This window comes from Microtus pennsylvanicus, chromosome 6, assembly GCF_037038515.1.
Source record: "Microtus pennsylvanicus isolate mMicPen1 chromosome 6, mMicPen1.hap1, whole genome shotgun sequence".
NCBI lineage: Eukaryota > Metazoa > Chordata > Mammalia > Rodentia > Cricetidae > Microtus > Microtus pennsylvanicus.
Genome location: NC_134584.1, coordinates 53,060,119 through 53,072,487, shown reverse-complemented (window position 1 = coordinate 53,072,487; position 12,369 = coordinate 53,060,119). Strand labels below are relative to the sequence as shown.

The window sequence follows — 12,369 nt, the reverse complement described above, 5'->3', positions numbered from 1 at the left end:
GATCATATCCAAAGGCAGAAGGTTTTTACATCCCTTTCGTCTTGGCTCTGGATTAAAAAGAGGAATGAGACAATCCCTCTTTTCCAGGGGTTGTCAGTCTGGCATCAGGTGTGCCAGTGTGTGAAGGGAGTCACAGAGTAGAGGCTGGCACTTGGGAAACACTGCCCAGAAGAAATGACGTTCTGCATATCAGGAAACTAAAACCCTGTTGTGCAGTGATTACCTCCAAGATAAACCCGTTCACTTTAGAGAAGACCCAGGATCTCAAATCAAAGGGGAGGTAGGCAGCAGGGTATAAAGTGGGGGAGGTCACTAGGACAGAGGATGTCAAAGGGAGGTGAAATGGCAGGAGTGAGACCTCCATCCTGCAGGGAAGCTCCATAAGCTCAGGAAGTAAACAACTCGGTGGCTTCAGGAAGTTCCTGAAACTGACCAGAGTCCCCAGGCCTCTCCCTTCTCAAGCATATGTAAGGAGTAAGGACTGTTGAAAGTCACACTCCGACCAGCCGAGTTGCCTAGAACAGGCTCAGACCAACTGTCTTGGTTATTTTCATTGTCAAATGGACACAAGCTAGAGTCATCTAGGAAGCCAAAAGTCCAAATGAGAAAGGGCCTCTGGGAGATTGGCCTGTAAGCAAGTCTGCAGTTTTCATGACTGGCAGATGATGTGGAAGGGGTATGTATGAGGGATATATAAGAAAGCAGGCTGAGCAAGCAATGAGGAACAAGCCAGGGAGCAGTGTTTTTCCGTGGCTTCGTCTTCAGTTCCTGCTTCCAGGTTCTCACCCCAAGTTCCTCCTGCGGCCTCCCTTCCTCATGGATTGTAAGTCGTAAGGTGAAGCAAATTGGTTTTGGTGGGTGTTCTGATGGCAACAGAAACCTAAGGCATCAGCCAAGCCACCTGGAAGAAGCAGGGGCCACCAGAGATGCCTGGAAGAGGCTCAGACAGGTTGAGCCTCCAACCTACTGAGCTGCCCGCAGGCTGCGCAGTGCACTTCAGGGTTCTAGCTCTTAGCAATCTGTCACCTGTGCTGGAGTACTGTCATCTTTGAGTCATTTCTACTTCTATGAGTAGCCTCTCCCCCACCCTTGTCTAAATAGCTCCACTGTAGCTCCTTGGATCACCAAGTAGGACTTCAGTGGTATTTGAACTTTGGTCTGTCATTGGTTCCCTATCTGGGTGAGCAGGTGTTTACTCAAGTCTTCCCAGGAATAGTGTTACACCACAAGCCTACAGTGACGAAATAATAACAGAGAAAGACACGTGGAGGGTAGAGATTACAAGGCACGCTGCTTGCCTTGTGCAATGGCTCTTTCTGGGATGCTTTGCCGGTAGCTCCAAGGCTGCCTGAGGATTCCCGTGGAGATTCCTGTCTAAAGAGCCAGGGCTACAGACGGGGCTGCTCTGCTCTTTCCTGATTGCAACTCTGAATGCCACGCTTTACTTGAAAGAACTATATCCAGGGCTCCTAAGAAGAAAGTTAGAAATGAGCCCACTCAAAAGAGGCTTGGGACATTGTCTGACCTCTGGATGCAGCCATGTTTACCTGCTACTAGCCTCTTCTACCCTACAATCTACTTCACTTAGCTTTGTTACCAGGGTCACACTCTGACCTCATTCCTCAGCTCCCTAGTCTAGCTCTGTGGAAACAATTCAGATGGGCTAGGCAGTGATGGCGCTCACCTTTAATCCTCTGCAGTCAGGAAGCAAAGGCAGGTAGATCTCTGAGTTCAAGACCAGCCTGATCTACAGAGCAAGTTCTAGGGTGACCAGGGCTACACAGAGAAATGATATCTTGGGGGAAAAAAACAACCAAAAACAAGCAAAAAGTTTTAGACGATATGTCAAGAGTGTAGTGTAGAAGGTAGGTGGAGTTTATTTACAAATTGGGGTACTCACACAGGTAAGAATGGGCAGTGAACAAAGACTATTGCAGAGGAAACACTCTCAAAATGGAGAGGGGACAATAGCCATAGAGGCTACTATACTGATCCACAGTTTAGGGTAGGCTTTAGCGTGTTTAAGTCCCTAGGAAAGGTGGTTTTCCTGAGGGACAATTTCCTGTTCAGGTGATTGACAGACTCAGGTGGATTAACTCTTAAGGGATGGGACAATAGTATGTCTTTATTCTTTACTGGAAGCCTCCTGCTAGATACTAATCTATGATCTTTGTGGCAGTTTTGTTTCAACACAGATCCCCTTTTTAGATTCGTAATCAATGCCCTGTAGTTTCTGTTTTTGCAGAAGATCTGATTCTGAGGAAGGGGTCCGTCCTTAGTGTTGTCCAAGCCTGCTAATGCCTGACCTTACAGACTGAGTTACGACATGCAAGCAGGGATTTTCTTTGTTTTGGTATAGGGTGCCCGGCTGGCCTGATATTTGCGATGTGGACCAAGGTGATCTTGAACTTGGAATGATCTTTGTCTCTCTGCCGTTTGAGATCTGGGATTCCAGGCACACACCATTAGGCCTGGTGCTACCAGAAATTTTAGCTGGGACAACTAAACAGCACTGGTTATTTCCATAGTGGTTCTTCCAAGCCTTCTGCAGTCTGGAAGGCTAGTGTGGAAAGTTAGCAGGACTCCCAGGAGAATGTTGATGCAGAGATGGGGGTAGAGGGTTCATGAGACACCACAAAAGTCATGAAGGTAGGCCAATCTAGAGGTGGTCTGGGTGAGCTGACTGAAGGATGAGTTTCCTGTCTCTAAGTTCTCAGATGTGCAGTTTCTGGGAACAAGGGACTGACTGTCTGTCGTGTTAAGGAAGGCCAGAGGCGGGTGGCAGTAGACAACCCGCGTTGTGGGAGATTGAAAAAAAATGTCTGTAACCGCCTGTCTCAACTTTCTCTTCTGTCACTCTTGATTGGAGTGCTCCATCCAGAGCCATGGATTGAGGAACATTTTGGACAGCTCCAAGTAGCTGGGACAGCAGTAATTGCTCGAATGTGGTTTCTAAAGACTTTCCTGGTTACCAGGGGTGGCCTTACAGCGGTCTTCTGGCAAAATGTGCCTAAGAGAAACTGCAAAGGATGTCCCCAAGGCAGTGACAAATACCCAGCCTGTGGCTTTGGGACTCGATGTTCAAGTTGTATGGAAGCTAAGATCGAGGGAAGAAATTAGCCCGGAGTTAGGCTGCCCATAAATACTGTCCCTGTAATTAGATAATGAGAAGAGAATTGTAAAAGCCTCCAATTCAATTTCCTTCATTTAGGATATTCTTATTTAATTAGCCATGACCCTGAGGGATCAGCCTGAGATACTGTCGAAAGTAAGGGGGCAAAAGAAAAAAAAAAGAGAGAAAAAAATGGGAAAATGATTATAATTATAATTTCTTGTCACATAAGCTTTGGGGTTCAAGACACCTTTTCATGGGGTAGCCAAAGACCTCAGGGGTGGGCTACCCAAATAGAGGACCAAGTGCGGGCATGCCATGGCTGTGGCAGCCACTGCAGACTGAAGATGCTTCAAGAGGAGGCAGAGCCTGAAGTGCACATGAAGAGAGGCAGACATGTTCAGCTTCATCCCGACTGGTACCGGATTTCCTGGATTCATAGCGGGGGATGCACATCGATCAGAAACACACACAGACCTGCAGGGAAGGTGGAATGTGGCCAGGGTGTGATGCTCCTCCCGCGGCAGCTGGGAAGGGGAACTGGGGATACGTGAGCGGCAGCATCCGCGTGACAGAGCCGGGAGAGCCATACAGAAAGGCACTGTTTATTATGATGACCTCTCTGGATGACATGAGAGGAGAGATCTGCATTAATTGATTATCTCGGAAAGACCCACGGTGCTTTATTTGTTTAATATAGCAGATGCTTTTAATTGATTTTGGTCATCTTATCTCATTTCCTGGGTGATCCAACGGCTGAATGAGAGCAAGGAGAACAGGATGCCATTTCTGAGTAAAGCATTATTCATGTTGTCAGGGAGATGGGGCTTCTAGAAGGCAGAGCTTAAAGCTTTGAGCCACGGTTCTGGTTTACTTTGTTTTGTTTATTTCTTTCTTGGCTACTTTAAATGTATGTATGCATTTATATATGTATCTATGCATGCATGCATGCATTTGGTGTGTTTATTTGTGTTTGTGGATGTGCACGCATGAACATGCCTCAACACGAATACGGGGAGGGGGGGAGGTGTGGCCGAGGATAACTCGTACGAGTTGATTCTCTCCCTCCACTATGTGGGTTCTGAGGATTAACCTTCAGCTGCCAGGCTTGGTGGCAAGCGTCTTTACCCACTGAGCCATGGTTGGATTGTTTTTGGAGGTAAGGTCTTACTATGTGGGTCTGGAAGACTTGGAACTCACTATGTAGCCCAGGCTGGTCTTGAACTGTGTGGCAGTCTAGCCTGAGGTTCCCAAGTGCCAAGAGTACAGTATGTGTAACCACACCCAGCTTGAGACCATAATCTTGATCAAGTAGAGAGGAAAGCCAGTGTATCTGTCCCTCCGACAGGGACTTCCCTTGTTTAGTCTGGGAAAGCTTTGTGACCAGTTTTGCTAGTATGCTAATAACATGAGAGACTAATTTAAACAGGACAGCCAGTTCTTTCTTTGGAACCCAATAACAAATTCCATTATATCAGCTATTCCATTATATCATTCGAACAGGAGGCTCCTGAATAATTAACGTGATCTGGCTTTTTACTACTATGTGGCTGGCATCAAAGTGAAGACAGTTCATTTTCTCTTTCTTAAACTGGAGGAATGACATATCTGTGCAACTGTGTCAACTACAGCAAAGCCCTACAAGTGGGAGAGACAGACAGAAATGCTTTCTTCTCAGAGACAACTTTCTTCACCCACTCCCCTTTGGCCAGGCTCTCTGCAGCGACATGCATGTGTTTGCTCCCTCACGACTTCATGCTTTGCCCGCTCTTAAAGCGCTGCCCATCCGCAATGGCCACCACACCTGTGCTCAGTCTCACCCAGTCCTCTGTTGGGGCCGCCAGCCTCGGTTCCTAGAGCGTGTGCTTACAAAATGTCTATGGTTATTTTTAATGGGGAATTTTGCAGCCACTAGTCTCCTGTGTTTCAAGAGATTACCCCGTGTGTGTGTGTGTGTGTGTGTGTGTGTGTGTGTGTTATTCAAAGTGCTTGCTCATATTTTTATCTCCGAATCATTAAGAAGCTACACCCAAAAAAGTAACAGGGCTGAGTGTTTGCTTTTCAACAGGTGTTTTCTAGCGCTGCAGACGTGTATCTTGTATATCTTATCACATCAGCTTATACTCCACTTACCCCGTCGCTTGTCAACTTGACTTCTATATCCGTGCTTCTGGGATAATCTTCAGGTACGGGGATTTGGGTGTTTATTTTTTTCTTATCTGCATTTAAAAAGATTTATATTTGCATTAAACTTTTTATGTAATAGAAGTAAAATTATGAATCTGTGTGGATAATTGCCTAACCATGTTGGCAGAAAGAGGGGAAGAGGGAGAGAGGGGAGAGGGAAGGAGCGAGAAGGAGAGAGAGTGTATCAGTGTCTAAGTGGATTGAAAATGTGAATATGCAAATAACTAAGAAACTTTTAGGGCAAAAAAAAACAAGAGCCCTTTGTTTGTTTAGTGTCCACTTTTTAGTTTTTGGTAACTGCTGCTCATTGCAAAAATGTCACTTCACTGAGCCAAGCCTGGAGACGTCGGACCAGGAAGAGATTTCTTAAGTAAGTCATAAAAGGAATGCAGTATAAAGAAAAGAATTTATACGTTTTATTATATTAAAATTAGCAAACGTATACAGAACAAAACAATTTTAATATATAACAATGGTTTCATGCCCTAGTTAATTGCAGACAGTGGGGAAGGGTGTCAAAAGGCAGCATAGGAATGAGGGAAGGCAAATGGTCACCAATAGCCAAAGAAATACCCAACCTCAAAAATGACTGCGAGATATAAATTCAAACAGCAACCTGACACCATTGTATAGTACCACCAGACACCATTGTATAGTACCACCAGACACCATTGTATAGTACCACCAGACACCATCACACAACCACTGGACACCATTGCATAGCTACCAGACACCACTGCACAGCCACCAGACACCATCACACAACCACCAGACACCACTGGAGAGCCACCAGACACCATTGTATAGTACCACCAGACACCATCACACAACCATTGGACACCATTGCACAGCTACCAGAACCCCTGGGGAGTTGCTTGGTGATGTGGGGCCTGAGACCTGAATTTGGGTGTTCTAGCATCTCTTAACCAATGAGCCATCTCTCCAGCTCCTGATTTTTGTAGTTTTAATTAATTAGTGTCTACTTTTATGTTGTTGAGGATGGAATCCAGGCAAACACTTTTCGACAGAGTTATGCCACCAGCTCTAGTTTGTACATTTAAATATGCTAAAAAGAAAGTTAAAGACAAATAAGTAATGTTTTGTATCTTGCAAAAATTGTTTATGAAGGGGCCGGGGAGACGGCTCAGTGGGAAAGAGCACGGTGTGCTCTTCCAGAGGACTGGGGTTCAGTTCCAGCAACTATGTGACAGCTTACAACCATCTGTAACTCCCAGTTTCAGGGAATTTGATACCCTGTTCTGGATTTGTGGGAACTATGCACACATAGTGCTCATAATACTGTAGTGATGGTTAGCTTTACGACTACAACTGTGTACCTATGGTTTCACTTTAGAAATGTGATTGTATTCTAATACTTGTATAAAGGAAGTTTTGGTTTAAAAAAAAGAATTGTTGTGGTCGTGATGTCTCTTCAGTAATAGAAGCTCTAACTAAGACCCATACATACAGGAAAAAAACCCCTACACATGACAGAAATGAAAGAAACTATATGAAATATGAATGCTTCCACCCATAGTAACAGTCAAATGTTATTGGGATATGACTCTACTCAGTGAGAATACTGCACTCTGACATCCATCTGGTTTGCGTGCATGCTGGAGTTTGGGGATCAGTAAGATAAGCATAGATTTACTGTGTTACCTACAGTCAGTGGCTTCTGATGGCGTGCGTCTTAATTTGGTAATTCTCCATGCTCGCTACACACTAAGGTCACCAGCAGCGTTTGAATCAGAGCCCTAGTCTTACCCTAGAGGTTCTACTAAATTTTGCTTGTGGGACGTAACATATCTGTACTATAAACAAAACAAACTCCTTGGAAGTGTTATTATTACTGTAGACTTTAATGGAAAGGAGCACAATGCATTGTATAGAAACCAAAGGCAACTAAGAGTGATGCCAACTACAGTTTTAGGGAGACTTGACGTTCAGCTTTTAGACACGGCCCACATGGTGTCCTGGTACTTGAAGAAAACCCACGTGAGTTGGATTCAGAGGATTTATCTGGGTTCAGCAATGCCTAGTTCTCTTGTCTGCAGCATGCATCATCCTTTCTCTGCCTTGGTTTCTCCAGACATACAATAGCAACAGACCTGCTTCCCAGGGCCGTTCTGTGACGGCGGAATGGGACCGGCCTTATTTCAGGACACATTGTAGATGTGTCTACAAGGGAAGATTTTTACTCTAAACATTGCTAGCACTAACTGAACTGGGAAGAAAAACAATGGAGCCAAGACTGGCTTATTTCAACCTTTTGCATGTAAAATAGAAACAACGAAAGCGTAAGAGCCAGGTAGTCAATTATTTTCTCCCTTTCCCCCCACAGAATAATAATTTAAAACATTGAGTGAACAGAACTTACAGGAGCATTTAATTTTATGATTTTAGAACATTTCTAAGTGTTTATTTATTATTGTTCTTGTTTGTGTCCTTGTTGTGGTGTGTGTGTTGTGTGTCTGTGTGCAGGTGTTCATAGCCATAGTGTACATGTGGCGATCACAGGATAGTTTTGGAGAGCCAGTTCTCACCTTCCTCTGCCGGAGCATCTTGGCGTTGAACACAGGCCTCCAGATTTAAGCAGCAAATATTTTACTTGCTGAGCCATTTCTCTGGCCCCGATTTCATTTCAGACTTCACCCAGCTAAATTTTCAGAACAGCACCAGCAAAATGATCAGTTTCCCTATAACCAGTAGTCATAAATGATAACATGAAATATGAGTCAAATCATGACAGTACTAACATGGCCTTTATTTCCGTTTGGGGTTTGGTAAATTGTGAGCTCTATATTGCATTAGAGTTAATTTCTATATGTACCATAATGCTTTCCTGTGTTTGCTGAGAAGATACGTAGCCGTGCAGACTTTTTCCACGATGAGAAAAAATGCTTTCCAGCTGCACTGCGTTTCTGGAAATGGAATCAACCGTAACCACTGGCACCAAATATTTAGCAGTCTGGACCCAGGCAGACGGCAGCAGGGAGGTGTCTGAACTGCTCCCAGACTGCCTTTGCCACAGGGCAGATATTAGAATGTGATATTTTTGTGCTCAGAGTAACTGAGCTTGTGGGGGATGCCAACATGGACAGTGTCAAGCCCCAGTCAGCATTGCCGTGGCCTCTCTTTCCCTGGGATTTGTGGGGAGGGGGTCTTTATCCAGGGACAGCCAATGCTTGCTTATCTGCTCTGTGAGCAGCCCCGTCACAGTTTGTTCATACGAAACCTCAGGCCAACCTCTTTTCCTCCTAGCTCCGTAGCCACCAATTCCACTCAGTTGGGGTGTGCTGAAGAAATCAGCATTGGTGCCCTCACGCTAGCTCGTGTTTATAAAACGCCTACCACGTGGCTAACTTTTTATTAGGCCAAGTCTTCAGACACAACTGATGATATAAGTGGCGCCATCTTATTTTCCAGATTAGAGAGCCAAGATAGTTGTCTTGCACACGCATTTCAGCCCGGCATAAGATGACATCTAGGCGGACCGCGGCTTTGATAATTTAAGTCTCAGAAACTCCCCTAGGCTGAGACAAAGCTCAAATGTTTTTTTTCCAGGTTGGTGTGGAAAATGCTAAACCAGTCTCCTTTCATATAAGAAAAGCCAGCTGTTATGTAATATTTGAAAGGGAAAGAAATAATTCTAATCATGCTGCCTAAAATATAATTTATCATTTTTATTAGAGTTTTAAAAATGAAACAATTTGGAACAAGTGTGGATAAAGTATCTTCACTACTGGGTATTTTTCTTGTAGGGTGTATTATAAAGGTAGCTATATATATATTTGTATATATATAAACATATATATGCTGTATATATATATATTTGAAATACATATTTTTCAAAATTTTTGTGAAGTGAAAGAAATTTCAGTGTATGTTGCAGATGAACCCTTTGTTAATATCCTTGTTTAAAACCTGTGACATCATTCCTTATCCTACTGTACAGTGTCATTTCCATGGCAACGAGGCAGCAGTGGGTGGGGGCAGCCGTTGGCATTTGAGATGATGGAAATGCATGGAAAGTTCCATTTTCTTGAACATTATGCAGATTTCTTCAGCATAGAATAAACAGCAAAGAATAAACGCCTTCTTGAGGAGGTGTCTTACTTGGCTTTTGGAATGTGTCCATTTTTCTGACAGTTTTTCTATCTTGCGCTATCTTTCTTGCCCCCATCTCTGCCCCCCGCCACAGACCAAAATAAAGTCGTTAAAAACCAGCCTGACGTTGCATGTGACTCAGTGGCAGATGTTGGGGTTTGTGCTGGCAGAGAGAGGTCTTGAGCAGAACGCTTGCACAGACTTAATTGCAAAATGAATTTGACTTGAGTAAATTACAGTGTCAGAATGTGACTCAAGAGTGAGATGTTTCTTTGAAATGGAGAGTTTTGTGCACACATATACACATGTACATATATACATAGATACACACATCTACATATAAATATACACACATATACACATACAATGTACATATACACATACACATATACATATACATACATACAAACACAGACGAAACACATTGTTGCTGTTTTCTCTCAGGTCTTAATAAAACATTGCTAGCAAACTTAGATACTTAATGTATTTAATAGGTGGTCTTCTGGGACATTAGGAAAAGGTTTTAGATACACATTTCTACCATGAACGTATTTTCAAAATCAAGTTCTTTAAATTTTTTTATAGTTTTATTTTATGTGTATGGGTATTTTGCTTCCATACCTATCTGTGCATCATTTGTGTGCCTGGTGCCTGCAGTGGCCAGAAGCGAGTCACAGTCTCTGGATCTGGAGATACAGGTAGCTGTGAGCCACAGTGTGGATGCTAGGAATCCAAAGTGCGGCCCCTGGAAGGGCAGCCAGTGCCCTTCGCTAGTGAATAATCTCTACAGCCCCGAGATATTCTTTTATTGAAAAACAGTTTTTGTTAATTCCTTGAGAATTTTGTACAATGCATTTTGATCACATTCTCCCCCTTTTCTTCCCCTAACTTCCCCCGGACCCATGTCCTCCATCTCAGTGGCTCCATGTCCTCTTTCTGTTTTTAAAGAGACGATCCTTTTAGAAGGTCATTAGAACTGAATGCATGGCATGTGTGCTTTTATATCTCTGTGGAGAGCGGAGAGCTGCTTTAAGTATCCCTTCTTTGTACAGTGTACACACTGTGAGCATTGTTTATCTCATGGGGATAAATACAGATGCAGAAATCGTTTCCCTGCAAAGCTGAGGAAGTGTCTGCGTCTTCTCACCCGGGGGCCAAATACAGTTGTTCTTCCCAGCCAATCACCGCTGTTGCTGTGGGCATCGTTCCTAAGATTTCCCTTCTAGGTTCACCTTTGTCACGGTCAATGCCAGTAGACTAGAGAACAGTGAGGGAACCGCACAGCCCCTCTAGTGCGTGCACACTGAGTAGCTACCCCCCCCCCCCCGTGGGAGCAGAGTTTAAGGCTGAACGCACAAGCCCTGCAAGTTATCGGCATCTATGTAGCCCAGGCTGGCCTAAAATTCCCTATGAAAATTAGGCTGGCCTCAAACTCACAGAAACCCATCTGCTCCTGCCTTCCAAGTGCTGGGCTTAAAGGTGTGCACCACCACACCCAGCCCATGGGCAATACCTTTAGGGAAGCCTGCCATGGAGGACATTGAGAGGCTCAGTGCATGAGCTTGCTTGCTGGCTAGGCTGATGACCAAGCGCTATCTTTGGAACCCACATGGCGGAGAGAGAACACTGACTCCTTCAAGTTATCTTCTCACTTCCACACACCGGACAAACACACACACACACACACACACACACACACACACACACACACACACAAAACGATACACAAACAAATGTAAAAACCCATACATTTTTTTAAAGAAGCCTTGCCCATATACTTATGTGGAGGGTGGTGCTGTCCCTGGTGCTAGGGAAGCCTTCATGTCCCCTCTGCACACAGGGAGTAACACCCGCTGTTCCTTCTACTGTTTTCTTCATGGCCTCTCTCTTTTTCTAATCCCTGTATTGAGCCTATCATTGTCCTCCTCGTCAACCCTTAATAGACAGCAGCCGAGGCCTTGTATATAAACACTTCCATGCAGCGAACATGGTTATCTCCCTAGTAGCTTCATTCAAGTCCATACAAATCTCAGCTTTCAGTTCTTAAGAATCAGCCAAACTGTGCTTAAAATGGCTGTCATGGTTTAAATGAGACTGGCTCCCACGGGTTCATATGTTTCAGTACTTGGTCCCCTTTGGTAGAGCTATTTGGGAAGGATTAGGTGGTAGCCTTGTTGGAGGAGGTGTGTCACTGGGGGCAGACCTTAAGTTTCAAAAGACCTGCATCATTTTCAGTGTGTTCTCTGCTTCCTGTTTTCAGTTTGAGATGTGAGCTCTCAAATGTTCCTGCCACTGAGCTTCGCCCCACCTTCATGGACTGGAACCCTCTGAAGCCGTAAGCCCAGGTAAAGGCTTTCTCTTATGGGTAGCTTTGATCATGGTGCTTTATCCCAGCCATGTACAAGTAACACAATGATGATGGATACTTGGAGAAACCTCCTTAGAAGGCTTTAAAAAACAATCTACCAACAATCCTCCAGGGTATAATTTTGAGCTGACCCAAAGTAGTCTGGTTCCAGCTTAGTGAGCCGACATGCTGGAGGTAACAGTGGAAATCAAAAGGAAAAACCTTCTATTTGCCACTAGCAGGGAGTTCCAAATGAGGCCTGTCTCAGGATCACAGACGAGGAATAGTGTGAACAGTTTCACTGGTTGAGGATGAAGAGAAGTCATGTGAGTGTGGGATCCAGATGGAAGGTGGCAGTCACCTTGACCTTCCTCTAGGACAGGGTGGCCTTGGTGTAGAGGGGCACTGAGGATCCCCCCCTCCCGCCCTGTCCTTGCTGAGCTGTGAAAGTTGACAAATAAGGACCTTCACTCTTTTGAGTTCCTCACCTTTTAGTTCTGGTGTGGAAATCTTCCTGGAGAACCTGGTAGGCTTCACAGGTGCTCAGCAACATTGCTTCTTCCTAGAACTGCTTCTTGGCTGTACTGGGCCACACTTGGCAGAGTTTATATCA

General features: G+C 44.5%; 1 long non-coding RNA gene across 1 annotated transcript; it reads left to right on the top strand.

Annotated features, from left to right (window-relative positions):
* Positions 1-5,180: 5,180 nt before the first annotated feature.
* Positions 5,181-11,741, top strand: LOC142852831 (uncharacterized). Its single transcript, XR_012911006.1, has 3 exons — positions 5,181-5,298; positions 5,587-5,669; positions 11,676-11,741. It is a non-coding gene; the product is annotated as an uncharacterized LOC142852831 (long non-coding RNA).
* The last annotated feature ends 628 nt before the right edge of the window (positions 11,742-12,369 follow it).